This window comes from Aulostomus chinensis, chromosome 20 (genome assembly GCF_037954235.1).
Source record: "Aulostomus chinensis isolate RoL2024-O1b breed Wild chromosome 20, RoL_Achi_v1.0, whole genome shotgun sequence".
NCBI classification, from domain to species: Eukaryota; Metazoa; Chordata; class Actinopteri; order Syngnathiformes; family Aulostomidae; genus Aulostomus; species Aulostomus chinensis.
In genome coordinates this window covers 3096641-3124195 of record NC_141339.1, presented here as the reverse complement: position 1 = coordinate 3124195, position 27555 = coordinate 3096641, and the positions used below count along the sequence as shown (strand labels likewise).

At 45.7% G+C, this 27555-nt stretch overlaps 1 long non-coding RNA gene across 2 annotated transcripts; it reads right to left on the bottom strand.

The window, feature by feature from the left end:
* Positions 1-359: 359 nt before the first annotated feature.
* On the bottom strand, positions 360-27402 carry LOC147242219 (uncharacterized). Of its 2 annotated transcripts, XR_015110665.1 has the most exons (6): positions 27331-27402; positions 27088-27228; positions 2979-3143; positions 2538-2683; positions 1838-1865; positions 360-1037 (listed from the first exon to the last, which is right to left on the bottom strand). It is a non-coding gene; the product is annotated as an uncharacterized LOC147242219 (long non-coding RNA). The 2 variants fall into 2 exon arrangements; XR_015110664.1 differs by lacking the exons at positions 360-1037; positions 1838-1865; positions 2538-2683; positions 2979-3143 and adding exons at positions 22464-22489; positions 22676-23107; positions 23208-23367.
* Between the last annotated feature and the right edge of the window lie 153 nt (positions 27403-27555).

Genomic DNA, 27555 nt, shown 5'->3' with positions numbered 1-27555 from the left:
GTTAGCGGTGACAGGATCAGGGCTCACAAGCTTTGATGATGGGTTTCCCAGTTGCTGAGAATTCGGGATTCCCTCGAACTGAGATAAGACTGTTATGAGGGCTTCCTCTGGGATGACCTGGTCCTTGAGGATGGTCTGGAGAGACGCCTTCACAGACTTAATCTCCTTCTCCCACATTCCACCAAAACAGCCACAGGTGAGTTAAATCTGAGGGTGAAGCACAGATTGGCTCACCTTTCCTTGTGAGATCGCTCAAGCACTTCAACCTCCTGCAGCTCTTTGTTCCCACCACACATGTGCCTCAGTAACCAGCCCAGCATGCAGTGAAGAGAAGCGAGGACAACTCTATATTGGAGATCTTCAAAAGTGTTTTATTTCAACATCCAAATATCAGCTTGTCAGCACATGTGAACTAAAGTGGAGACATTTGATGACACAGGTTCTCAGGGTCTGAGCCTCGCTGGCGTCTTCAAATGCAGCCTCCTCACACCGCTCGTCCGTGCGTAGACGAGGATGAACCTGCTGCCCCGCCTTCTCCTTGGGGTTCAGCTCCTTATCCGCTTCAAATCCCTGGACAACCACCCTGTCCCCCGGTGTCCTCCAGTTTGTCTGACGAGATGACATCATCACCATGGCGCGTGAGACCAGGCCTTTCACCGTGACGAGCTTGGGCTTGCAGAGCAGAACTTCCAGGCTGCTCCTTTTGTTAGTTTCTGGGAGAGGCTTCTCCCACATCGACCTTCCCCACGTAGAGGTCATCTGTGGCCGGATGTGTGTCCATTGAGACGACGCGTCCAACATGCAGGTCCAGACGAGACACGCCTGCCTTGTACCGCCGGGCCTGGCAGGGGGCTGCCTGCTTCTCCAACTCCTCCTTCAGTGATGACTTCTCCCTTTCACCCTCATCTTCAGGAAGAGGAACCTGCACAGCGACAACTGGGGCGGGACCAGAGGGGACCGGCTCTCCGCAGTGGCTCCAGCTGAAGGCAGGGGGATGTCTAACCCCCCCCCCCCTTCTCTTTGTCCATGGGCCGCAGCTTCAGTTTTAAAAGACGGAGAAAAGAAGATGGAGGCAATAAGAAGAACATAGAAAATGGCACTTAAAGTTTGGACAAGAAACAAAAAAATACATCCGAAAATGAAACAAACTCTCAATGAGTGTCAGCCGGTGCAGTTTATTGCTTCAGGTGTCGGTTCCATTTAAGAACGTGACGCTAGCGTGTGCATGAGTGTTTGTCCATCACTACAGGAAGTGGAGAGTGAGCTTTTAAACTTTTACGATCTCCGTAAACATGAGAATCTACTAAGTTTATAATATCAGCCTCAAAAAGATCTCTTTCATAATGAAGGAAGAAAAAAAAAGAATATCAGTTCTTGAAAATGTTTCACACCAACAAAAAAGTTCCTTTCAACGTTCTGCTGGATGTGACAGAACAGTTGTTTATCGATAAAAACACCCAAACAGAAAAGTGGCCATGCAGGTTTCAGAGAAGCACACGCGGAGGCTGAGTGTCAAAATGGTTCTTCTACTCAAAGACAATACATGATGGCTCCGCCCCTCAAGGCAGCCCCGCCCCCTCGCTGGGGCAACATCTGAACTGATATTAAACGGTGCCGTTTGTCTTCTGTGCTCGTTTGTGTGCTTCAGTCGATGTTCTCAAGGTCGTCGGGAGGGTCGTTTCCACCACAATAGCACTGACCACTCCCACATAGGTTTATAAGCTGGAGTTTCCACACTCTTCACTAGAACTGAAGAAGCCTCTCGGATGAGAGGTGAAACGTCTTCAAGATAAACTTACGTCCAGTTGACCAGATTTTACTTCGCTTCAATACACACCTGAGAGGCTTCCCAGTGGCACAGAAACCTGGAGCGGACAAAAACAAAACAACACATATTCAGGCCACGAGATACAACTGAACTCCAAATACACAGAGGTTTTCATTTGCTGCTAACAACAATATTGGCCCCTCCAGGACTCCGTAGCTGGGCTGCTGAGAGGCAGGTGGAGCGCTCCTGGGCGAAGAGGAACAGAAATCCTGCTCTTCTCATGTTTGTCGTCATCCCCTCCACCTGGAAGGTCATGTGATCGGTGCTGTGTGTTTGTGAGTGTTGGCAGGATGAACACGAGTTCAGGTTTTCACCAGAGGGGAGAGTCAGCGACCCACGGAGGCTCCAACGACTCCATGGGTCCAAGTCCACTGGGCTTTTTAACGATTAGTAACTCAGTCCAGCTCCTCCTGGATGACATCACGTCAGATTCATCTCATCTGTCTGCAGATTCCTCCTCCCTCCTCTGCACATCTGTCCTGTTTCAGATCATTGTTGGGATCCATTCATTCATTTGCCTTCTCTACTCTCAGACTATCAACATCAACCTGTGGTTTCTTTCTACCAGGCTAATTTTTACCAGAAAATCCAGAAGAAAACCTGAACAGCCAACAACCAACAACAGGCTCCTAACATCATTAAAAAACTGTTATAATTCACTGAAATTTACATCTCAAAATGAAGCATTGGTGGTGACGCCTTTACTCACACGCATTGATACGAATGAACAGGCTGAACCAGGACCCAATGGTTGTCTGTCTCTATGCGTTGGTCCTGCCATGGACTGGTGACACGTCCAGGGTGAACCCCGCCTCTCGCCTGAAGGCTGCTGGGATAGGCTCCACCCCCATGACCCTTACCAGGATAAGAGGGAGAAAATGGATGAATGGAATTTCCAATACACGTGATGATCTTTTAACAAGGTAGCACCATAGCAGCCTACATAATAATGTCACAACACACACACACACACACACACACACACACACACACACACACACACACACACACACACACACACACACCTTTGCTCCAGGCCTGATGTGATGCTGGGGTGCAATGAGGCCTAAAACTTTCTTGGCTGCTTCATGCTGACATGAGCAGAAACAAAAAAGTATCAGCAAGTTCAGTTACTTCAGTTAGTACTCACAAATCCCAAACAAATCCATGGGTGGGGGGTGGGGGTAGGGTAGCAGCTCCAGGGGCCATGGCCGTCCCAGTTGAGCAGCTGGTTCACAGCATCACGGGAATCCAAGGAGGGAAACAACAGTCCATCCACTGGGAAGACTGGGAAGAACCTCCCTCCCTCCACGTCCTGCAAGCAGATGAACTCAGTTGAGCCACAAAACCAAACCCGTTTTCACGAGGAAGTTTTACAACGCTGCAGCAGCAGCATGACCTCAAGGCATATTTACATGGTTTGCCAAGCTACCTAGCAGGAGGCTAACTGACGTCACACATCAGGTGTTGTCACCCTAGCAGTTCCTTACAGCACAGAACAGAGGGCAGGTGCTTCTTTACCTTTTTGTATTAAGGTTACAAACAAGTTTTCATCAGGACCAGGAGTAGCGGACCTTGATAAAACCTGAACAACTCTCAGTGACACGCTGCTCCCAACCTGGACCGGCTGCTAATTTGTGAAGGACCCAATTAAAACGCCTCCACAGACTGACTGACGTTAAACTGGTGACAGGCTGGACTGCAGGTCTGATGACACAGACTTTAGATCAACAAACTCATTTTCTCCTAAATTATGGATTTTAGAGGATCAGTGCTCTGTTTACAAGCATTCAACATTTTAAACCGTACATGTGATATTTCTGCATTTTTCCAATACACATTTTGACCAGGTTTAGTGCGATGAACTTTTTTTTTTTTAACTGTATTTTTATCAAACATGGAACAACACAACACAGAACATTCCTCTGCAGCATCAGAGTTTGTATGACAGTGCGACAAAACAAGACAAAACATGAGGGTCCAGAAGTTGAATCATAATGATGAATGAAAAGTAAATGAATAAATAAATGGATAGTGAAGATATGACAGCCCTGTGTAGGGTTCCCCTCAGTTAGAGAGGTATCTTGTTGTGGGGAGCCACCTCCTCAAGAAGACATCAGACCTTCATTGTAACTGAGCAGTTAAAGCCTCCATTCCATGCACCTCCCCCAGCTTCTGTTGCCACTGTGCCACTGTAGGTGGCTGTAAATTCTTCCATTTTATTGTCACCATTTTCCTAGCGGTCATCAAGAGTATATGTAACAGATGCTTTTGATCTCTGGTGTACATGTCTTTAGGAGTTCAATCGAGAAGAAACTGACTTATAAGTACTTATAATAACAAGTCGATTGCCAGAACTTTAACTATCTCGTTTTTTTGCCCCCTTCCAAAAAGGAAGCATCACTGGGCCGTCCCAAAATATGTGCCAATGCTCGCCAACCATTCCGCATTTTCTCCAACTGTATATTGCATTTGGGTTATCTACAAATTTGGAAATCATAGAGGGCGTCTTAAAAAACCTTGTCTTCATCTTCCAATCAAACTCCTTCCACGTTACTATGAACACCCTCATGACATCCAACGCACATCGCTTCCCAGTCTCCATCCTCAGTTCTAATATTTAACTCCAGCTCCCATTCATTGTTGATATAAAAAGTATTGTCTGGTGTATCCAGTCACAGATTTCTGTGTATATGGGAGACATGCTTTTTGTTGGGGAGCTGATGTTTAATTATATTAATAAAGTAAGTTTCTATGTTTGTTGGAGCATTTTTAATTGTATTCCAGTCTTTATGGCTTGTGATGTAACTCCTTCTCTGAAAATAGCGGAACATGTCACTTTGAGGTAGAAGGAATTTGTCTTGGAGATATGAGAATGGCTGGAAAACATTGTGACAAAACAACTGGTCAATAACTCTTAGTTCTCTGCCTGCCCATCTCTTAAAGTGATATCTGTTATTGAGGGGGGGAGTCCAGATTTCCATCAATCTGCATCGCCCGTGAAAGGGCAGCTGTCCCCCTAATTCTCTTCTGGACGATTGACCATACTTTTAAGGTGTGTTTCACCCTTTAGTTTTGATTTCCAGTTTCATCTGAGATTGCGTTCTCAAAAACGCTAGAGCGGATGGAGGTGTACCTGGCAATGAATTCTGCTCTACGTTTACCCATCCCGACTCCATATCTTTGTTAATCCAGGCTACCACTGCTGGTAGTTTTGCTGCTCAAAAATAACATTTTATATTCGGGAGGCTGAGTCCACCCTGATTCTTCCCAAGGGGGAGCATTTCCAGCCTCACCCTTGCTCTCTTATTTTGCCATATGAATTTAGATATAAGCTTGTCCGGCATATTGACGGCTGATGTTGGGATCCCGATTGGGAGTGATTGAAACAAGAACAAGAGTCTGGGAAGTAGATTCACTTTAACAGCCTCTACTCTACCCAGAAGGGATAACGGTAGCACATCCCATCTTGCCAACTCATTTCTAAATATCTCAAATATTTTTTCATAATTCACCTGGTATAGCTGTGTTATTGGAGGAGTAAGTGTGATCCCTAAATATCTGAAACCCCGTTTAGACCTGCGAAAGGACACTATCACCAAGCTGGCTAGGCCATGCCCCAGACACCATCATTGCTTCTGACTTACTAGGGTTGACTTTATACCCAGACACTAGACCATATTCATTAAGATTTTGTAGGAGAGCCGGGATTGAGTGGACAGGATGTTCAATAAATAATAATATGTTGTCGGCGTATAAAGCTATTTTGTGTTGGTTTCCCCCTCATCTCCTATTCCTTGTATAAGAGGGTTGCTTCTAATCAGTTCTGCTAGGGGCTCAATGCTAAGAGCGAATAGGGCTGGCGAAAGTGCATCCCCCTGCCTTGTCCCCCGTCCCAGATTGAAGAAATCGGAGCATTGGCCATTAACTCTGACTCTTGACCGCGGGTTAATATAAAACACTCCAATCCAACTCAGAAAAGTTTCAGTAAAGCCCATATAGGCCAGTGTTTGCTCCAAAAATGTCCAATCCAATCTATCAAATGCTTTCTCAGCATCTAGGCTGAGAAGCAGTGATGGAGTCTTTCTCTTCGAAGCAATAGATTGTAGATTTAGAGCTCGTCTAACACTATTGGTGCCCTGCCGCCTGGTGATGAACCCCGTTTGATCTGCGTTAACTCATTTCCTAATGTATATTTGTAGTCTGTTTGCCAAGATAGAGGTCAAGATTTTTAAGTCCTGACAAAGCAAACTTATAGGCCGATATCCCTTACATTGAGTGGGGTCCTTTCCATCTTTGTGTAGGACTGTGATTGTTGCCTCTGACCAAGTTTTTGGGGGGTCCCTTTCGTCCAGTGCATAGTTAAATACCCGACATATAATTGGGGCTCGCTCGTTAGTAAAAACTTTGTAGTGTTCCCCAGAGTATCCATCGACACCCGGGGATTTACTATTCTTTAACTTGCTACTACTATCTATTATTTCCTGTACTGTTACGGGGGAGCACAGACTATCAGCCTCAACCTGTGATAATCTGGTCAATTGAATCGAATCTAGTAGTTTTGTTATTTTCTCCTTCTTCCCTGGTAATTCTTGACCTTCTTATAATTTTTTACAATATGCAGCAAACGCCTCTGCTATTTCTTTCAGTTGAGAGGTAATTCTATTCGTGTCAGGGTGTTTAATTTTAGGTACCGCGCGGTTCGATTGAGCATTCCGTAACTGAAAAGCCAATGACCTACTTGCTTTGTTACCCATTTCAGAATATTTTCTTTTCACAAATCTGAGCATTCCCTCTGCTTTAAGTAGATCGTCTAATTTTTGTCTCTCTTGTTTTATTTGGCCTAATATATCCCGTCTTCTTGATATTTGATGTTCTTTTTCGAACCTCATAATTTTAGTCTCCAATTCAAGTCTCCTGGCTTCTCTTTGTTTTTTCATTCTTGATGTAATTTGAATGATGTGTCCTCTCGTAACAGCTTTGGCACCATCCCATTAAATAGATGGAGGAACAGCTCCGCTGTCATTGATATCAATAAATTATTTTCGCCTGTCACGTAATTCCTGTTGGATTGGGAGGTCATTCAATATTCAGACGTTAAGTCTCCAATATCTGAGTTGTTTTTCTTGACCTACATTTATTTTCATCTTAATGGGGCCGTGATCCGATAAAGTTATGGGTTCTATCCTACATTCTGTCACTCTATGTACATCAGCCTTTGAAACAAGAAACATATCTAATCTAGAGTAGCTCCCATGAACTTGGGACCTGTATGTGTCGTCTCTGGGATGATGACATCACCAAATATCGATCGAGCCCATTCCATCCATCATTCCCAGAACTGTAGCCGATTTTCTAGTTCGAGGTCCCTTCTCCGCAGGTAGTCGGTCCACACTTGAATTTAGTACACAGTTATAGTCCCCCCAACCACTAGGATTCCCTCCCCTTCATCTGCCAATTTGGAAGCTATTTTCTTAAAAAAATTTGGACAGTCCTCGTTTGGTGCATACAAGTTCAAGAATGTGAATCTATTGTCCCCAATTGTACCGATCACCATTATATACCTACCTTCCTTGTCTTTCAGTACTTTTTCACTGTAAAAAAAAAAATCCTTCTGAATAAAAAAGCAACCCCTCTTTTCCTCCCTCCAACATGAGATGCGCTGTATATTTGTTCCATCCAGTCCCTCCTTAATTTCAGGTGTTCTGCCTCAGACAAATGTGTCTCTTGTAACATTGCAACTGAACAGTGTAAAGCTTTAAGATGATTGAGTATTTTCTTTCTTTTTATTGGACTTCCCAGACCCTTTATGTTGTAGCGAACCACAGTCAAACCATCCACGTCACACTACTTTGAGTCCTTGCTGTCATAATGCTTTGTAGTTAGCTTGTACATGCCGAATGCACTGTCACCTGCTGTAAAAATCCTCTCAGTTGTCAAGGTATGATGAACTTTAGTGTGACACATCAACATCAACACAATATCCAGCTGGTCAGTCTGGATCTAGAGGTCCCACAGGGTCTTAGCTGGGCCTCCTCATGCACCTTCCATCCTCCATTCTTCCATTCTCAGTGCAGATGTTCCTGTCCTAGAGAGACCAAGTCCAGGTCCTCTGACAACAAGCTGGTGCTGGACTCTAAAACAGAGGAGTTGGTGAAAGACTTTGGGAGGAAGGAGGGGGAACCTGCCCATCTTCAGATCTAGGGGCCAACTTGGAGAGGGTCAGGGACTTCAGGTTCTAGGGAGCAATGGTCTCTCAGGACCTGACAGGGACCATCAACACCACCAGCCTTGTGAAGAAAGCACATCAGCGACTGGACTTCTTGAGGTCACTGAGGAAAGTCAGTGGATGTCAGGAGCTGCTGTTTTATTTTCTACCAATGTGGAGAGCCTCATCACCCACGGCCTCCCAGTGTGGTTTCATAGCTGCACTGTGGCTGAACTCAAGGCTCTGGAGCAAGTTAGCAAGTCAGCACAGGACAGGACCCAGACACGACCCCCCTCACTGACCCTCATGTACAGATCCAGATGTACAGGATGTACAGATGTTCATCCTGATTCTCCACAAAATCACCAATATGATTATTTGGTGGATATCGTGATGTCATTGTTCGATTGTGCTGAGGGACGGCTCATGACATCAAGGACACTGTAGTTGTTGTTTTAAAGTAAAACCAGACGGAACACCTAGGGGTGTTTGTGACACACTCATCTTTGTCCGGAGCTTCAATAACTAACAGCCAGTGACAGTGGAAGAAGAATGAAAAAGGAGGTGAGAGCCCAAGCAGAAGCAGCTGCTGGGTTTGGTGTGTCCTGTCAGGGCTCCTGTAGCTGCTCCCAGCGTCCAGGACAGAAAGAGCTCCAGACGCTGTTCCAGGGAAACAACAGTTCCTCCTTCAGCTGATGACACTCATGAAAATATATTTAGGGTTATGTTTCCTTTTTGCTGGTAGACTTTGTGAATCGTGATGATCAGATGCTCTGTCACTGCTACAAATACAAAGTTCCTATTGTTACTGACAAAAACATCAGAATCTGAGTCAAAGGGAAATTCTGTCACAAGGATGAAGATTTCTGTTTAATTTGAGTTTAGAGATTCAGGCATTCGCTGATTATTTTGACACTATTATCTGCTCTCATGTGTCCCTCAGATTGTGGCTCTGAAGTTCATCGAAAAAGATGGTCGCTCATATCAGGAGATCCGACTCCTCAAGAGGGAAATGGCCATCATGAGCAAAATCCACCATCCCAACATTGTGGCGTTGTTCAGCTGCTTCCAAATGAAGAAATATGTAAGACAGCGATGAATCTTCCCTCTGAATGCCTCCTGCTCTCAGGTGGATCCTTGATCCGCTGCACCATCGTCTCATTGTGTGACCAAATCTCTCCACTGTGTCAACAGCTTGTTTTTGTGATGGAGTACGCTGGAGGCTCCAACCTGCTCCAGGCCCTTCACGATCGTGGGACCTTCCCAGAGCACCAGGTACTCCTTCATTACACACAGTCACGCCGGACATGACACTCACTGAGGCTTCACCCCATCAACATTTGCATTTCTCTCCCTCTTCCAAGGTCCAGAGGTTTTCCTGCCAGCTGCTCTCAGCGTTCCACTACTTGCATTCACGTCACATTATTCATCGGGACGTGAAGACGGCCAACACTGTGCTGGGGGACGACGGCGTGGTCAAACTGTGTGACTTTGGGTAAGAAGATTTAGACGTTGAAGGAAAACATGGCTGTGAGCGTCATCATCTACAAGTGTGTTTATATGTGATGCCGTTCTGTCTCAGGTTTGCCAGGGTCTTGAGGAAGCCCACGTCCAAGCTGACGTACCGGATGGGAACCGCAGCCTTCATGTCCCCTGAGCGGATAAGGGGGGAGCCCTATGATCACACTGCTGATCTCTGGGCTCTGGGCTGCACCCTGTTTGAGCTCCACACTGGGGAGCTTCCCTTCTACTCGGAATCCAGACCCCAACTGATGCAGCTCATCCTAGAAGGCTCGGTTGAGTGGCCCAACAACATGAGCCCCAGCTGCAAGGTACAACAGCTACATCCTTATACTGCGTCCTCAGCTGCTAACTAGCTAGCTAGCTACTGCATAAGTGTGCTCAAACACAAGCTAACGTTAACAGCCAAAGATGCTTACTGCTGCTAAGACACAAAAGTGTAACGTACTCCTCACCGTGACCATGTGACGTCTCCTTTACAGAGTTTCCTGAGAGGTCTGTTGACCAGAGACCCTGAGGAGACGCTGTCATGGCCGCTGATCCTGACCCATCCTTTTGTTGCTGGGGGTGTTCATCACTTGGATGAGGATGGTGACGAGGATGAAGATGAGAGCAGACCTGAGTTTGAAGACAGCAATGAGACTGGTGACAGTGATGAGACCAGTGATGAAGAAAGTGATGAGACCAGTGAAGAAGAAAGTGACGAGGACAGCGACGAGAACAATTATGAAGACAATGATGAAGAAAGTGAGGAGACCAGTGCGAGAAGACGCTGCTATGAAGGAGCGTTCTCTTCGCAGGGAGAAGGAGAACCTGAAGGTGACACTCGAGGCCTGTGTGGGAAAACTGGCCGCTGACCTCCAGGTTGAGAGGCGGAAAAACGCTCTCCTGGAAAAGGAGCTGCAAGAGGTCCGCCTCCGTGAGGAGGTCAGGAATAGAAGTGAGACTGCTCTTGAGGTGGCAGAGACCCACCAGGTGGAGCTTCACACAGAGGTGGGGGTTCATCAAGATGAAATCAGGGAGGACAACCTGGACAATGAGAGGATGCAGCAGTCATTGGACCACAGGGGGAGACATCCAACCTCCAGAGAGGGGGCAGAACCTGTTCCAACAGCCCCTGAACCTCTGGAGGACGCTGCAGTGCCAGAAGTCAAGAGAAGGTCCCTCTGGAAAACAGCTGGGATCTGTCTGGGGTTGACCCTGATCCCTGTGTCTGTCGTGGTCCTTATCGTCAGGCATTGATGACCCAGCCTGGGTGGGTGAGGGGACTGTACTGGTGGATCAATAATTCTGGTTGTCTTATGTTTCTTGAGGTTTGAAGGTCCAAGGTCTGAGGAGGGTCCAGGGGGCTCACCAGAAAAAGTGGGAATAATTCATTTGGGCTTAAGCACCCAGCGGTCTTGAAACATAAGGAATTCAGGGTTGTATAAAAGTACCTCGACTGCGCCCCAAGATACTTTCAAATTATTCTCCCTCGCTGTTTGTTTCATGAACAAGAAATTTAGCAGATGTGTGGAACAAGCTGGTCAGGGGCTGATGCTGCCAGAGCCTGGCAGGGCGGGTCTACTCCCTGGATCCAGATCCTCGTTGCCCAGCAGACCTTCAGAGGACTCACAGCTGACTCATCATTTCATGTTGTTTTCATGCTTTATTCATTAAATGTTCTTTTGCTCAAAGTTTTGTCACTGAGTTGGTGTGTACATTTGTCAAGACCATGTTTGACTCCGTAGTGTCTCTGGACCCCTGCCTAATCGGAGCAGTGACGACACGTTTAGCCACTCATCATCGTTCAACCACTGGCTGTTGAGATGGCGCCCAGCAAACCAAGTGGGCTCCATAGAGAACTGGAAAACCTTCTGGGGGAGACCTGGTCTGATGAGGAGAGCTCTCATCTTGAGAAATACGGCCCAGTTTATTATAGAACCAGAACCCTGACATCCTAGAGTTGAGACCAGGAGGCAGAACTGCTGTCTCACAAGCTTCTCTGCACGTCCACTAGGGGGCAGTTACCCACCCAAAGCACCATAGAGACTGTGTCTGTCCCCCGACCACATCCGTTCATCACTCCAATACTACTGGAAGAGGAGTCAATCAGAGAAACCTCATTGAAATCAACACAACCACCGAATCATTAAATATCAGATCTCTGATGCCAAAAACTGTTTTAATGAATGAATGAATATCTGACAATTGCATTGACCTGCTCTGTCTCACTGACTCCTGGCTGTGTGACGATGAGTGCGTTAGTCTAAACCAATCCAAGTCCCATTAACACTCGTATTCCTCCAGGCTCTGGCTGAGGAGGCGGAGTCGCTGACATTTTTGACAGAGGTTTTGTCACAAATCTCAAACACACAATAATTTTCAATTCATTTGAAAGCCCGATTCTCAGTTTGTCTCATCCAGCCTGGAAAACTCCACAGCCACTTTTATTAATTATTGTGTACCGTCATCCTGGTCCTCACTCTGAATTCTCATCTTATTGTAGCTGACTTCAATATTCATGTGGATGTTGATAGCCACAGTCTGGTGCTGCATTTCTCTCTCTTCTAGACTCAACTGGTTTCCATCAGTCTGTCCATGAACCCACTCACTGTCACAACCACACCCTCCACCTCCTCCTAACATATGGAATTGAAGCTGAACATCCAGTTGTATTTCCACAGAACGCACTTTTATCTGACCATCAATTAATCACCTTTGAATTTGTACTAACCAACTACACTCCACTGAGGAAAACTGTACTTCCAGACGTTTGTCTGATCAGGCTGTCGCTGGATTTAACGAAGTGATTCCAGTGGTGCAAAATTCAGTCTCATGTCCCATTGTTACAGAGGACGCTGTTCCTTAGTCCCTCCCAAACTGATCATTTTATTGATCGTGCAGCACGCACCTTATGTCCTTTGGACTCTCTTGCCCCGTTAAAAAAGAAAACCATGAAACAAAGTAAGCAAGCACCTTGAAACAGTTCTGAAACCAGACAGCTTGAACAAAAACTGGAGAGAAGACTTCTGGTCAGAGAACCGTAGGGAAAAAAAAAGAAAAAAATTACAGAATCCCCCCATTCGGCTGAGGAATATAATCACCATACACCACAAAAAGCGTATGGAGGCTTAACAAAGCCCCTCCTGCGATGTAACATTCTGGAACAGAAGGGTCAAGAAGTTACAGCTAACTCTGTGTAGCGATAAGCTAACGGTAAAGTGAGGAAGAGATGGCTAGCTTAGAAGTGTTACTAGAAGCACTGAGAGGATTCTGCCAGGAAAACATAGAACAATTAAGGACTAACAAGGGGGAAGTTAGTAAAGCGAACACAAGAATCAACAAAGTAGAGGAGCGGCTGGAGAAAACCGAGGAAAGAACTCAAACCACGGAGGAAGTGGTAACGGTGCTACTAAAACTACACATGAAGCTGGAGGACAAGCTAGCGGACCTACAGAGCCGGACTGGACGGGAGAATGTCAGGACCTATAGTGTTTCGGAGGGGTCTGAGAAGGACTCAGTCCATGATTACGTTTGTGGAAACTTTTCTACAACAGGGGCTCGGGCTGGATGGTAACAGGGCAGACCTGCAGGTAATTGGAGCGCATCGGGCGCTGGGACCGCAGCCATCAGAGAACGCACCGCCACGCTCAATAGTTGAGAGGTTTTTGAGCTTCAAAAATGAAAGAGTCATTAGCTCACAAGGCTTGGCAACATAAGGGATTTGTTTGGCGTGAAAAAACGAATGAATCTGGACCAAAACTGCCCACCCGCCATCTTTAGAAAGCGCAGAGTATACAGGGAGTATTTGGCGGGCCCTGAAAGAGAACGGGGTCTCATTTCAGACCCTCTTTCCAGCAAGCGAGATGGGCTCAGAACCTAGGACACCACAGAGGAAGCTACCGAGGACCTGGCCAAAAAAGGCTATAAAATAAAAGCCATCTGATCACCAGATTCCCTGGAGGAGCAGATCGATGTTATAAAAAGCTTTGTTGGGGTCCATTCAGAACTGTGCTGCTGCCACCTGAAGGGCCCTCACCAACAGACTTGGGAGGCTGTCCTAAACGTCGCTAGAAGTCGATGCTAGAATGACGTCATCACCTAATTTGCATATCGCTCATGTGATCACAATGGATGCTGGAGGAGAGACTTCGCAGTCGAGACAAAAAGTGTTTAAAAAAACCTAAATATATTTTATTATGTTTATATCATATATATTATATAATATACATATATAATACTGTATAATGCAGTGGTTTGGTGATAACATATGAAATGAACGAACCTTTATGTTTATCTAACATCCCACTATCCGATCCCACTTAGGAAGAGTGGGATCTCCTCGGCAGCTTTGCGCATGTGCTATTCTTCATTTGCTGCCTGGACGCAGAGGGGTGAGGGTCTCTGCTCCTCTCCTGACTGCTGCTGCCTGCGACTGCCAACTGCCGCGCCGCTGGAGGCGGCGATCGCCTGCGTGTGACTACTTTTGGGCGGAGCAGGAAGAGCCACTGCTCGCTGAGAACATGAATTGCGGAACAAAGATACTTGCTTTTACATAAGTCTCCAGATGTCAGGAAAGTCTCCAATAACACCAGGAAAAGTCACAAGATTTTTTCGCAAGTCGCTTTTGACAACAAAAGTCACCATGGAGAGTTGGAAAGTCACCAGATTTTGAGAGAAAGTCGTTGTAAACTAGACTCTGGTTAATGAACCCCTGCTTGGAAGCTGAACTTGTTCTGTTATTCATTGTTTTGTAAGCTTGTATGTTCTTGTTTTTGCCGTTCATATTTTGTTCCTTCCAGTGGGCTTCAGGGGGTTCTCCAGTGACATTAGTGAAATGAAGGAGAACATCACTTAAATGGAGAAGACACAAATAAAGGTGGTTCCATTTAATATCAACGGAACACAATCTGATAAAAAGATGGAAAGTCTTGTCTCAACTAAGAACAGAAAAGGTTCAAATGGCAATGTTGCAGGAGTCCCACCTGGAGGATTCTGAACATGCCAAGCTGAAGAAGATGGGGTATAAATCTGTGTGTTTTTCTTCCCGTGGCTCAGGGAGGCGAACGGGGGCGGCGCTCTTAATATCAAGTGCCCTGCACTATGAGCACATTGCAGAATATAAAGACAAGGAAGGTGGATTTGTTTTGAACACAGGAAAATTTGATGGCGTCCTAATAACTCTCGTTGACGTCCACGCTCCACCTGGTAGCGACTGGTCCTCTTATAGATTTATACTTGAACTGGCAGCAACAAAGACTCGAGGGACAATGATGAGCTGGGGACTTCAATGTGAGATTAAACCAGAAATTTGGATTCATCGAATGGAAAATCTAACACAAAAAAAAATCAGTAAAAGTATCAGAACTTTGTCAGAGGAAACTGGATTAGTGGGTGTATGGAGAGGGAGGACTCCTACCAGTCGTGACTACACGCACGATTCCCCTTCATGCGATGTTTACTCACGCATGGATTATTTTTTCATGTTTCAAAATGATGTCCATAGAGTAGGAAGTTGTGCGATCGGCCTGAGCCCCATCGCAGACCACAGCTCATCTATACGTCTCTTCTTCTGACAAAGAAAAGTAGAGCCACTCTCTGGAGGCCAAACACCAACTTATTAATCAGTACAATTTTTCAAAATAATATGAAAAATGAAATCAAAAGATACTTGGAAGACAACGATAATGAAGAGGTGGGGCCGACAACACTATGGGGAGCTTTAGAGTCGGTGATCGGAGGAAAGTAACAGCCATCTCCTCAAGTGACACGAAAATCAGACGACAAAAACAAAACAAATTGGAGGAGCGGAAAATCTCTGGAGCTCCCAGCATTGAAACTACAAACAATCAGATAGAACTGTTCACAAAATACCAAACACAAATACAAACATTGTTGAGGCAGGATTAAAAACTATTCACAAATGCTTTAAAAACTTGGATCAAACCTTGCATTCCCAACCCAACTTGAACAACGAACATCAGGTCGACACCTTTCTTTCCCTCCTCTCTCCCCCCACAGTCACAAGAGAACAAAATTAACAGTAAATGTCAGCGATGACCCAAGAAGAACTGAGGTCGGCTGTTGGAACTGGAAAATCCCCAGGTTTGAACTCCCAGTGGTACAAAGAGACGCAGGATCAGTTGGGCCCTACTTTGTTGAGAGTTCAACTGCGAGCTGGAAAAGAAAACAGTCCCCCCATCGTGGAGGGACGCAACACTTTCAGTAATTCCTCCAGAGGGAAGGATAAGTTGGACTGTGGTGACGACCGCCCAGAGAGTGTTCAACACTGATTATAAATTATCTAATGCCAGAAGGACCAGACAGGCTTCATCAGACAGAGACAGACTCAGGACAACACCAGAAAAACATCACAATTTTGAGGTCATGAATACAACCAAACTAGAGACCAGCGTACTGAGTTTGGGCGCAGAAAAGGCGTTTGACTGGGTTGGATGGTCCTTTCTGTATAAAGTGATGTAAAAAAGTTGGATTCCACCAGACCTGAATTGATGTCATCGCTGCATTGGACAACAAACCATCGGCTGAGATAAAAATGAACAGAGATCTATCAGATTCATGGTGCTGGGTCTCGGCGCTCCTCCCCGCCCTCTTTATAGAGCCATGAAGGCAGCGGGTGAGGCAGAGGCCCCACGTAACAGGAGGCCCGATGGAATCTGGTGGGCAAAAGCTGTCCTTTTTGAGGGACGATTTACTGTTGACTACCATCAAGCCAACTAAAACCCTGCCGACGTTCATGGAGATGATTGAGGAACACAGTCCACTGTCAGGTGACAGGATGAACATTCACAAGACTCAGGTCTTAACACTGAACTACAGCCCACCACACAAAATCAGGAATTTGTACTGGGAAGCAGAATCCAAAAAACATTTAGGTGTCAGTTCAGATGAACCCTCTTCCGCGCTTGTTGCAGTTATTTCAGTGTCTACCAATCCAGATTCCAGAAAAACAATGTTGAGAATGGGACAGATTAATACCACAACACAAGTGACCAGGGGAAAGGGCGAGAGTCAGGTAGAGAACTCTGTAGTGGAAGGAGGAGGGAGGTGGGCTGGGTCTCCCCAACCTACAGGAGCTTGCAGCTCAACTAAGACCATGAATCTGTCTGTGCTCTCCGCAGTCCAAAGCTGGATGGATGGACATAGAAGGTACGTCAGTGGAAGGAGGACATCTCACACCTGTGTGACTGGGTAAAGAATTACAAGAGAAGTCGATGATGCCACGTGACTCAGGGTTACACGCAATGTTAGCTTCTTGGAAAAAGACCGTTAGGATTCGTCAATTAGGTCATCGGATCCAAACCCTCAGGTGGTGCACCTGTGACTCGGCATTCAAGCCAAAGGAGGATGATGGGAGATTCAAGGGGTGGATCCCAAAAGGACTGAGCACCGACGATGCATTGATCCAGAGGGGGGAGTTTCAGAGCTTTGAGGGGCTTCAGGGGTCTAATGGGTTGGAAAAGGATGACCTCTCCAGATGTCTGCAGGTGAGAGCCCATTTAATCAAAATCTACCAGAAACTCGGGAAAACTGTCATGGTTTGCAGTTTTCACCACTGGTTTCTCCAAGTCACCCTGAACACATCACCTCTCACTCCCTCAGCCAACCTCCTCTGCCAATCAGTCTCAGACCTGCACCTGTCCCATAGCTATATAGGTCTCCCTCTCCCTTTGTTCTCTGCCAGATTGTGATGCTCGATGCTAAACTCTCCAGCGTTTTCTCTTGGACTGACTTCCCGGCTTTGACCCCGCCTGCTTCGACTACTCCCCCCTGCCTCAGCCCTGGTAACCACTTCTGCCTTGATTCACTGCAAGACTGCCTCTGTTTTTGCCTGCCAGATATTGTGGTTACGTTCCTGACATCCTCGGAATAAAGGCCATTACCGATTCAACTCCTGTTTCTAAGTGTGTTGCATTTGGGTCCATAACCCCCACCGTTTCAAAAACAGACGAACCAGGATTCCTGGATGTGTGTTTTTTTTGTCATTGTTGAAATCAGGTTCATGCACTGAAGTTGTTGCCGAGCTTTCTGATGGTATTCAGTTGTTTCAACGGGGCGCCACAGATCACGTAAGAAATGAGTGGGAAAAAGAAGGAAACCTAATTATTTCAGCTGAAAGCTGGGAAAAGATCCACAAAGCGCAATGGACGACCTCAAGCTCCAACTCATGGAGGGAATTCTGCTGGGAAAACACCGTGTGGGGACCCCTGCTGGAGACTCTGTCAGACACATAATGCAAATCCCCATCATTTCTTCTGGGAGCGTTCCCACTCTCTCCCTGGAATCACTTTCCAGGACTTTCTCAGCTGCAGAGACGAGTGACGACGTCCTACACTACTGCACTTCTCTGCCCCCTCATACTTGGAGGTCTTCTTCTCTACAGTTGTAACTTGCACTCACCCAGACTGTTTCCCTGTTTAGGACTCACACATTTGATGTGCAGGCTACGGCTATAATTCATCTATGAACAGAATTGTGACAAATGTATCACAGAATAATGCCAGCGCCCACAGATTACAGCGGGATTAGCAGGTTCGCACGACAAACGAGAGTCACGTGGTGTCAGTACCGCCGCTTACAGTGGCTGTTTGTGGTTCTTCGCTGGTCGAGCGGCTCGCTCCCTCTCCTGTCATTCGTCTCTCATTCTTTCATTTTCAGTGCACAGACACAGCAGGGTGGACGAGTGGAACGTGGAACACTACAATTCTGACTTTTGTACCACATTTATAGATGAAGCCAATACAAATCCCCAAGATGTTCCTTCTCAAATCAGCAGGTCATTTTCAGATGAAGGGAACACTGCACCTACCGTAAATGACCAATCAGCAGCCCGGTGTCAAACTGCCGCCGGGTCTCATATCATGGCCGAGGGTCCGACCTCATTTTGTAAAATAGACGCGTCTCAAATACACGGCAGGTTTGTTTAAACGCCTGGGGGCCATTATTTGAGATTAATTTGATCTTAACTTGGTTTCATGTAAGATTTAGCAATTTATTTAAACTAACCAGTAATTTATGTCGCATGACGTGAGTGCACCGCAAACAGCAAATCTTCAAGCTCACGGTTCCATGAGGAAACAAAACAAAAACCGACGGCCGACGCGTTGTGAAAGTGTAGATCTGCTGTTTTGGCCGCATGAGACTGTCGTGGAAGTGGACGTATTCGGGCCTCAAGTTGTCACGCCCTTTTTCCTACTAATAAAGTGGTCTTGTGTGAAGTGTTCTCTGGACAATCTTGATATTTGCACTCCTGTTCTTGAAAGTACTACAGTATATTGTTATACCTTGTGTACCTATTGCTAAAAAAATAAATCATGGCAGTGGCCAGAGCCAAAATAAATAAAAGCCTGTTACCAATGGACGCCTGGTCTCTTTTAAACGCCCCGGCTACTAACTGGTCATTTACGGTGTTACTGTTCCTTACATCGTCTTGTTTGAGATTCAATGGTTTTTCTGATCTGGGACACCTTTGGTTGAAATCTCTGACTCTAGTTTTGATTTTAAATAATATGTTACAAACGTCACATTAAAGACAGAAACAATTATACTAAACATTGAATGAATTCATAAATGTAACATTTGATTTAAAAAGATATTAAAATAATTCCAGAGAAGAGTTAATTGAACAAGTGGCAATAGAGGCTGAAAAAATGTCATCAATGAAGTTAAAAGATGGGTAAAAAATCTGCTCAATGCACTGAATTGGTTGGTGAATAAATAATTGTGGCACTGGAATGGAACATTTGATGTCAGACTGACGCCGTTGCTGTGACGGAGCCATTCAGGAGGCCAGTTGGCTAACCAGTACGCCGACAGCGAGCTGAGGGGCGAATCACAGCAGTGTTTTAAATCCTGATCTTAAAAGAACCCAACTGCTACGTTTCAAACCCAAATGTTGAATTAATGTACCAGAAGACATTTAACTTTCCTAAAAATACATTTCCTCAACCAGATGACGAAGTTCATGACCGACCCATCGCGGCTGAATGGTGCCGTCCCACTGGTGAATCAACTGTTTCTTAGGCGTCCCACATCTGTCACTGTCCCAGTCCACTGATCCACCCACGCTGTGTTTGTTCTCTTATGTTCCGTTTCTGTTTTCAGACAATAAAACCAGTGCGCAATACTGACTGGAACGTGGCCCATTCAGATGTTCACCTGCTCACCCTAAGGGCCTTGAGGCTCTCGCTCTGAACGTGTTCTCAGTCTGAGTCACGCTGCACCTCACTCTGCTCTCAGGAAAGGACACGCCCACTAACTCTCCTCTGCCTGTCACTCAACGGAGAACAGAGAGGAGGCTGCGGCCGCGGGAGAGAGAAAAACCTCACCCTCGTGGTCCGATAGTAGCGACACTTTTCAACTTAGAGTCACTAGTTTTGTCCCTAGGCACTAAATCCTGAACAGCGTCTGAAAAGTCACTAAATCAAACAAAATAAACTGAAAACCCTGGGTTGCGGAACCGTGCGAGGCAGAAATGCAAATTTGATTGGCTGGTAGCATCATGTGGGGCGCGGCGCCGGCGAGAACCAGAGAAGGAAACGGTGACAACAGACATGCATGCGCAGAACTTTTAACCCGTTTGCATTCGCTCACAGGGCAGAAGGAGGATAAATCATTTTCCAGGAAATATCAGCCGTTTACAGGACATCTGTCCTTTTTTTCTCGTTTTCCATGACTGGAAAAATGGTCACTCACTTCCCAGGTCTTCCAGGATGTGGGAACCCTGTCTGGGTTGTCCAGTGATCCAACCATTCTGGGAGCAGCTGTGCTGACATTTAAGTGTCATTTTTACAGAGAGAATCCCTCGTGAGTGTGAAGCCCTGAACTGAGGAGACATTTCATGTGATAACTGGACTCTGAAGGATTCAAAACTGCTGTCATCGCTTCTGGCGGCAAGCAAAGAGACGATCAGGAGAAAATGTTGAAGACTGAAGCTCCTCCAACTGAAGAATGGATGGAAGTCATACAGGATATTCACATTCTGGAGAAGCGGACATTTTCTCTCAAAGGTCAAAGGGAATCCTTTTCAGGATCTGGTCAAAATGGACGGGCGAAGGAAAACCTGGAACTTCTGTGACCTGAATACGACTGTTGTGTGTAAACACGTCATGACAGACATTCCTGGTCTGGTTCATGGAAACAGACACACTTTAACAGGTGCTTTCCTGAGGAGAAAAGAAATGTTGTGAGCCCCCCAGACTTGTTATATTTGTTCTGGTACTCTGTTAAAAACCTGGGTGAGCAACTAATATTTTCATGTCCACAACTGGTTGTGGACATTGTGTTGAACCAAGGAGAGAATTTCTCTACTTGCTTCGCCAAATAAACACTAAATTATATATAAAAAAAGAACAAAGGAAAAGCTGGAGAGGAGATGGAGCTGCTCCCAACTGGAGGAGTCATGTGATCTGGCAGGAGAACTTCAAAACTTACAGGACAGCCCTTCGTAGAACACGAGCTGCCTCTTTTCTGTCTCTGTCTTCTCTCTCCCCCTCGTCCCTCTCTTTTCTGTCTCCTCTCCATCTTCATCTCTGTCCCTGTCCTCCATCTCTCTCTCTCTCCCCCTGCAGAAAGTCAAAGCAGACGGAGCCTGGTTCTGCTCCACCTTCCTGCCTGGTAAAGGAAGGATTTCATCTCTGCTTCCTCACATGTGCTTCTTCATGGAGGATTGTTGGGTGGAGGTCCATAGAAGGAAGAAGAGGACCTACACCTGCTCTACCGGGAGGGAGGTTCTACACCTGCTCTACCGGGAGGGAGGTTCTACACCTGCTCTACCGGGAGGGAGGTTCTACACCAGCTCTACTAGGAGGGAGGTTCTACACCTGCTCTACTAGAAGGAAGGTTCGATACCTGCTCTACTAAGAGGGAGGTTCTACACCTGCACTACTAGGAGGGAGGTTCTTCACCTGCACTACGAGGAGGGAGGTTCTACACCAGCTATACCAGGAGGGAGGTTCTTCACCTGCACTACTAGGAGGGAGGTTCTACACCTGCTCTACTAGGAGGGAGGTTCTACACCTGCTCTACTAGGAGGGAGGTTCTACACCTGCTCTACAAGAGGGAGGTTCTACACCTGCTCTACAAGAGGGAGGTTCTACACCTGCTCTACTAGGAGGGAGGTTCGATAACTGCTCTTCCAGGAGGGAGGTTCTTCACCTGCACTACTAGGAGGGAGGTTCTACACCTGCTCTACTAGGAGGGAGGTTCTACACCTGCTCTACAAGAGGGAGGTTCTACACCAGCTCTACAAGAGGGAGGTTCTACACCTGCTCTACTAGGAGGGAGGTTCGATAACTGCTCTTCCAGGAGGGAGGTTCTACACCTGCACTACTAGGAGGGAGGTTCTTCACCTGCACTACAAGGAGGGAGGTTCTACACCAGCTCTACCAGGAGGGAGGTTCTTCACCTGCTCTTCCAGGAGGGAGGTTCTACAACTGCTCTACTAGGAGGGAGGTTCTACACCAGCTCTACTAGGAGGGAGGTTCGATACCTGCTCTTCCAGGAAGGAGGTTCTACACCTGCACTAGGAGGGAGGTTCTACACCTGCACTACTAGGCGGGGGGTTCTTCACCTGCTCTACTAGGAGGGAGGTTCTTCACCTGCTCTACCAGACTGATTGCCGTGGCCTTTAAGCCAAGGCTGTTGTTCTGGATCGTATCTGATTGTTCCAGTGGACTTGATGAAGCGCCGGTCGGTGAAGGCCACAGGTTTGTGTGAGACTTTTTCACCCTGAGCTTCAACTTCAACACAAACACAGAAACTCTAGGAAAACAGAGCAGGTGCTGATACACAGCGACTCACTGGTGCCAGTTTCCTCTGATTTCCCACTGGTGACATCACATCCTGTACGGGTCATTTCCTCGCCATCACAATAGGATCTACAATAAGAAAGGCAGCAACTTTGTCATCATTCTTTTCTTCATTTGAGTCTGGGAAGACAACACAAAAACAAAACCTTTGATTCACAATCCATTTTTAACATCGATGCATCCCAAACAAACACAGCACCCACATTACACTTGATATTATCTGCTCATCAGAAACCAGGAAGCACGAACGTGCAGCTTCCCTGAATAAATCCTGGTTCCACAGCTCCCTCCCTGGTGACTGCTCACCTCTTCACATGGAGGCTCCAAGCCAGTTGGTGTCACAGCCGACTCATCCACCGCCTCCACCTGCTTCTTCATTCCAGTCATTGATAGCAGACGTGGAGTCAATGGGGCTCAACAAACTGCTTCAAAAAGCTTGACCGTGCACAGTGAGGATTTCTGGCAGGTCCTCCTCAGGTCATAGAGGGAAAGTAAACAGTTTGCAGGAGACTGAACATCTTTGGCCAGGGACTAAAATGTGCCGTCCCCTCCAGGCTAAATTTCCCCCAGAACTCCACGAGCACACCGACAGGATGCAGGCGCACCCTGGCAATGAGAATTCTGACACTGGATCCTGGCGTTGGAAGCCCAAGGATTGATGACATTGCGGATGTTTTATCAGACCAAACTACCCATCATGTCTCTCTTCAACACAGACCTACCAGCACTGGATGCAAGCTGGAACACATCAGCAGACACAAATACACATGAAACATAGCACTGCTGAATCAATTCTGATTCTGATTGTTTTGATCAACAACAACAAAGATAAAGTGACCTGTGTCATTAGTGACGGGTGGATCTCAGCTGTGTTCAAACAGATGCAGTACAGACGGGATATGAGGGACGGGCAGGGAGGATTTATGATGTGGCTTTTTAATGGCCAACGTCTCCATAGAGGTTACAACTGAGACCTGAATAGCCATCTAGTGGTGAAACTAGAACAGAAAAACAATGTATCATAAACAGACACACCAGAGAAATGCTGCCCTATGATATCAAACACAATGCTGGGGATCACCTTCTTCACAACATCCACTAGAAAACTAGTAGCAGAGACCAGGTCTCTCCTGTACTGCTTCTCTGCATGGCTCCCTTTCAAATTCAGAACAGAATTCAAAATTCTCCTTCTAACATACAAAGTCCTCAACAGTCAGGCACCTTCATATTTGACAGAGCTCCTAGTCTCCTATTACCCAGCTAGAACCCTTCGCTCCCAGGATGCAGGGTTACTGGTGGTTCCTAGAGTTTCTAAAAGTAGAATGGGAACCAGAGCCTTCAGCTACCAGGCTCCCCTCCTGTGGAACCGTCTCCCAGTTTCAGTCCGGGATGCAGACACCCTCTCTACCTTTAAGAGCAGACTAAAGACCTTCCTTTTTGATCAGGCTTATAGTTGGGCTGCTTAGGCTGGCCCTTAGATATGCTGCTGTAGGATTAGACTGCCGGGGATCTCCCATGGTGCACTGGGCTTCTCTCTACTCCTCTCTGTCCTCCTATATTTGTCATATATAAATCATACTCATACGTATTACTAACTCCTCTTCTTCTCCGGAGCCTTCAGGCTCCCCTCATCCCAGATCCTGGTGCTGCTGGAGGAGGCTGCAGACCTGAAGAGGCTCAAGCTGCCACCCATAGCTCCAGCTGCTGACGTCCCTGTCTGTCCATCAGTCTCTTCCCTTTCTCTCTCTCTTTATCTCTGTCCCTCTCTTTCCTTCTGCATAAATGTCTTCCTCCATTTTCTGTCTTTGTCTCTGCCCTGCTCTCCTGCTCTCTTTCCCCCCCCAACTGGTCAAAGCAGAAGGCCGTCCCCACTGATCCTGGATCTGCTCCACGTTCCTGCCTGTTAAAAGGAAGGTTTTCGTCGCCGCTGTTGCAGGATGTGCTTTGATGGAGAATTGTTGGGTGTAGATTCATTGAAGGAGTGAGGTACTGGACCTGCTCTACTGGTAAAGAGTCAGGAGAGAACTTTTGTTGTGATTTGGCGCCACACAAATGAAACTGACTTGACTCTCACTGACATTTTTACCACTAAAGCCACCAGCAGGAAGCGCAGTCACACATTTAAAGCCAAAGAGCCACCAGCCACAGGTGTTTTGTTGCAGCCACAAACAAGTTTCTCTCAGGGCTCTTCTCATAATCAGATGTTGTCACGATACACAACATCAGCACAATCAGCAGTGAGGGTTTCCACTCTAACCACAGACATCAGCTGATGAGGTGGTCCTGCGGCTCGGGACGCATTCGCTGTCACACCCCTGATCCCCACACAATCGCAGTCCACTCGGTGACGACAATCATACACCAGTGAAATGCTCATGAAGGTGCTGCAGGAGGAATGTGTTCTCCGTTTTATCAGCCAAATGCTGCATAAATTCATGCACGCTGGAACCTTTTATTTCCAGGAGATCGAGCCCAGTCTTTAGGCTGCTTCAACTCATGACGACTGCCACAGCAAACCAGAAACTGGGTTCTAACCCTCAGGCGCCACACCAGCTTTGGGAAAATTCACCTGTTATCCATGTTTTTAGAAGCTAGAAAGGCAGATAGATTTAAAAATGTTATGGGTTTGAAAAATAAAAAAATATGAGCGCATTCAAAAATCATTCCAGAGATCTGAGCGAAAAAAATACTGCATAATCACATTGAAAGAATTGCTACATTCAAACCAAAAGCTGGAGATGCAGGGTAGCGTTCTTCCCTACCAACAGCTTCCCAGTGCGCTGATATTTAACCACCAACTTGGCTGCTATCTGCTAACCACCAATGCTCTGTGGAAGAAACTCTGCTTATTTTATCGAACAAGAGATGCGAGTAACTGTGGTGCAGTGAAACAACCAAGATCTGCACCTGGCTGACGGCATCGTGCGTCCCGACTCCAAGCAGCACCAAGCAGCGTCCAACACTTCCTTCAAGCAGTTTAGAGATTTTGAGTTCACGCTCGTCTTTTTAATCAAGAAAATCTGTTCACCTGTTGTGGTTGCGAAGTTCCACAAAGTTCAGATATTAGTGACTGAACTCATTTATCCTCGTCTCAGACAAATTCTCACCCCTGTAGATTAATTTATTCATATATTTGCTTAAACTGTAGATTAATTTATAAATATATTTGCTTAAACAGTAGATTAATTTATAAATATATTTGCTTAAACTGTAGATTAATGTATTCATATATTTGCTTTAACTGTAGATTAATTTATTCATATATTTGCTTTAACTGTAGATTAATTTATTCATATATTTGCTTAAACTGTAGATTAATTTATAAATATATTTGCTTAAACTGTAGATTAATTTATAAATATATTTGCTTAAACTGTAGATTAATTTATTCATATATTTGCTTTAACTGTAGATTAATTTATACATATATTTGCTTTAACTGTAGATTAATTTATTCATATATTTGCTTTAACTGTAGATTAATTTATTCATATATTTGCTTTAACTGTAGATTAATTTATACATATATTTGCTTTAACTGTAGATTAATTTATTCATATATTTGCTTTAACTGTAGATAAATTTATTCATATATTTGCTTTAACTGTAGATTAATTTATACATATATTTGCTTAAACTGTAGATTAATTTATTCATATATTTGCTTAAACTGTAGATTAATTTATTCATATATTTGCTTAAACTGTAGATTAATTTATTCATATATTTGTTTAAACTGTAGATTAATTTATTCATATATTTGCTTTAACTGTAGATTAATTTATACATATATTTGCTTAAACTGTAGATTAATTTATTCATATATTTGCTTAAACTGTAGATTAATTTATTCATATATTTGTTTAAACTGTAGATTAATTTATACATATATTTGCTTAAACTAGAGTGCAGGAAACACAAGGCAGTGAAGCACAGACCAGACTGTATAAGAGTGGACAGGTGAAGGGTCACAACAGGGAACAGCAGGAGTGTAGCTCATGCTAGCATCACTCCCTCAAGCTATTCAAGGTCAGAACAGAGTCCCCAGAATTGCTACAGTAGCATGAAGTAGTGGGAGTCAGACGTAGATGGGAGCAAGGCCGTGAATCAGAACGAGAGGTTTTGTCTTCAGGGCTGCAACAAAGAAGTACACAACGGGATCAGACGGTGCTGGCACGCGGTCAGACACAAGAATCTGCAAAATAACACCAAGATCAAAAATACACACTTGCACGCAGAAGCGATCATATAAGCACCTCCTTGTGACACATAAACCTGGAGAGATCGTTGGACTTCTTGCCCCAACGCCAGGGACGACGCATCTGCGTATGCTGACTCCAGGACAGGGAGACGACCTCCAGAGCTCCGGATTCTTTTCTGTAGATCTCAATAAATTCGACTGAACCAACAAGAAGGAGTCCTCCCAAGATTTTGAACAGCGCAGTATAAACTCTCTGGGTCCTTCTGACTGATTAATGATGACTTGTTGAAAAAGTCCTCCACCCCTGACACCAGGATATTGAACTTGCGCGTTTGGACGGTTCAGCTCGGTTCATGCTAACAGCTAAATGCTACCGTGCAACAGTGAACAACGTTGATTTGCTTCTTCGACACCCCGCAACATGACACCATTAAGAGGCAGGTGACATTCAGTTTAGCTTACCTTCAATGACCTGTGGCCATGGTGGCATTAATTTGCTTTCCAGGTAACGACTCACCTGTTTTCCTCAGCGATGCTGCCGAGTCCAGGGTGTGACGTTAAAGCTGAAGCCTGCTACATCCTCACCGCCGCGGCTGCGAATGTTCTGTTCGCTGCTGGTCCAGTTTCAGTGTGGCTGTTCCGATGTACACCGCTGAGACTAATAACCAGGAAACTACGGTCAAAACTACGTTGCTGTCACTCAAACACAGAAACACACACCAAGCGATGCTCGGTTAGCTAGTGGCTAACGCTAGCTCACCCTGATGCACGCGCCAACACTGCGAACCACAACTTCAGGTTTTTTTTGTTTTTGTTTTTTTCCTCCCGCCGACCCGGAACTGTTGGTGTTCTTCCTCCAGACGTGGAACCACAAATTAAACTTCGTCTCACGTTATTTCACAATGAATAAACGTTTCTGTGCAAAACTACGCAGTGTTTTATTTAATAAATATTTTAAAAGGTAAAACTGTCTTTGGTCCATGTC